This window comes from Panthera leo, chromosome B1 (assembly GCF_018350215.1).
Source record: "Panthera leo isolate Ple1 chromosome B1, P.leo_Ple1_pat1.1, whole genome shotgun sequence".
Lineage (NCBI taxonomy): Eukaryota > Metazoa > Chordata > Mammalia > Carnivora > Felidae > Panthera > Panthera leo.
This window is the reverse complement of record NC_056682.1, coordinates 27,687,352-27,689,830: the sequence shown is the minus strand read 5'-3', so window position 1 is coordinate 27,689,830 and position 2,479 is coordinate 27,687,352. Positions and strand designations below refer to the sequence as shown.

The 2,479-nt window shown below is 39.5% G+C and overlaps 1 long non-coding RNA gene across 1 annotated transcript; it reads left to right on the top strand.

The window, feature by feature from the left end:
• Positions 1-1,230: 1,230 nt before the first annotated feature.
• On the top strand, positions 1,231-1,984 carry LOC122216866. The gene is made up of 2 exons (XR_006201163.1): positions 1,231-1,427; positions 1,779-1,984. It is a non-coding gene; the product is annotated as an uncharacterized LOC122216866 (long non-coding RNA).
• Positions 1,985-2,479: the final 495 nt, after the last annotated feature.

Below are 2,479 nucleotides of genomic sequence, written 5' to 3'. Positions count from 1 at the left end.
CCAAACTCTCGTAAGTGTAGATTTATGCCTAAGAATTCTTAGGGGTGAATTCTCCCTTTTTTCTTTTCCCTTCCCTTCCCTTCCCTCTTCCCTTCCCTTCTCTTCTTTCTTTCCTTCCTTCCTTTCTTCTTTCCTTCTTCCCTCCCTCCCCTCTCTCCTCCTTCCTCCTTTCCTTTCCTTTCCTTTTATTTTCTCCCTCTTTTCCTTCCCTCCCTTCCTTCTTTTCTTCTTTCTTTCTTCCTTTTTTCCTTCCTTCCTCCCTTCCTCCTTTCCTCCCTCCCTCCCCCACTTCCTTCATCCTTTCCTTTCCTTTCCTTTCCTTTCCTCCCTTCCTTCTTTTCTTCTTTCTTTTGTCCTTTTTTCCTTCCTTCCTTCCTTCCTTCCTTCCTTCCTTCCTTCCTTCCTCCTTTCCTCCCTCCCTCCTCCACTTCCTTCCTTCCTTCCTTCCTTCCTTCCTTCCTTCCTTCCTTCCTTCCTTCTTCAGCTTCACCTAGACCCAAGATTGAGATAATAAAGTATCCTATTGACATGCACTATGGATGGTTCTTTCTAAGTCATCCACTTAGAAAAGGATGTTTGCCCTCATGGGTTCCTGTTTTAAAATATGAATATCTTTAATTCAACCTCCCACCCTGGTAATCTTAGACCCCAAAAGTAGTCCCTAGATTCACAACTATTTACTTTGCTGATTTGAGTTTCCTTACTTTTCTGGCCTCCAGAGAATAGTATTACTTTCTTGCTAGCTCATTCATGTGTTTAAAAAGTTTTTTTTTTGTTTCATTTTATTATTTTTTATGGATTCAACCATTTTTAGTATACTGTGCTGGCAGAATTTTCTCCAAACACTTGATTCACAATGTTGCCATTTAAAGCAACATGGTTTTTAGGGCTTCTTTAATTTCCCCCCACTTTACCCATCTATCCAAGAAGGATGTATACAGCTCAGTCCCTCTTTCTCTCTCTCTCTCTCTTAAATATGGGACATTTTTATTTTGAAGCCTATATTTGACAGTTCCAATAACAATTTCTTCAACAAATACTGATTGATACTGACCATGTGCTAGGGCTTCAGTGTGAATGGATCAGATGAAGTCACCACCCTTGTGGTGCTCACATCCCAGAGGAGAGTGTAAGCTCAGGACTTCACTACTAGTATCCCATTGTTTCTAATGGGCACCTTTGTGATGTATAGTGTAAGCAGTTATGCAAGGTTGGGAAGTGTAGTAGGCAGTGTTTTGTATTTGGTTGCTGATATCTGCAAGTCAAAATAGGGAGAAATTGTGGTTTATTAATTTTTCCACTTGGTAAGGTAAATGATTGTATCTAGGTCTGAAGATGCAAGGTAGACAGCAGATACATGTGGCTAAGCTGATTTTTGTGTATATAGAGGGGAAGAAGGATTGGGACTCTCATTTATGAAGCCTTATGTAAGTTGCTTTAGATATATGTTCTCATTTAATTCTAACCCCCTTCCAAAGAATTTCTATGTGGTAGATATTATCTTTATTTTTTTCCTAATATTTTTTTCCTAATGTTTTTTTCCGAATATTTTTTTCCATTCTTCAATATAAATATATTTTATTTGCTGGGCACATCATTCTTCAGCCTAAAAATGACATTTTCTATCCTTCCCTATAATTAAGTGTAGCTATCACTAAGCTCTGACCAGTGGGGTTTAGAGTGGATGTCAAGTAGTAACTTATGGGAAACTTCCCCAAGATGCAGCTGATATACCTTTTACTCTTGCTTCTTAACCATTCTTCCATCCTGCTGCCTAGGATGTATATCCTGTTTAGAACCATGACGGTGAGGCTACACTCTAAAACAAATTGAGAATGGAAGGAGTTATGTCCCTGAGGACTTTTCAGCCGGGTCTCCATACCAGCCTTGGGCTGCATATCTCTGGAACTCCTATACTAGAGAAGAATAAACTAACATCCTAATTAAGGTCTACTGCTATCTATTAAAAAAATTTCCTCCTAAAGTTTGAACAGAGTAGTGCTTTACATTTATGTAACAATGGCTAAGTGAAAGATATTTGGTATAAGGGCACTGCTGTGTTATATATACCAAGCCAAATTACTTAGTTGGTTTTTAGGGCTCCTTTAATTTCCCCCCACTTTACCCATCTATCCAAGGTCCCCCCCCCCCCCACCACTGTCGGTATCATACAGTTCTTCATTTAGGCCGGCCTCCCTACATCCCCTCATTCACACTGGTCTGATTTACACTTCTAGCCTCACTCTGAAGCACTAGGAGTTAAAGCATGAAAAAAAAAAATCATTGAAAGACTGACGAATATTTCAAGCAAGCGCTTGAGAGAGTTAGAGCTAGAGCTTGGATTTAAAGATGAACAGGAAATAAACATGAATGGAGAGGGGAAACAGGAGAAAAGACAAGGCAGTTCTATCAATTTCCCATCCAGGGTGGGTCCCTAGGCAGTCTATTATGTCTTTCAGTAGTTAAATTTTATGTGTTA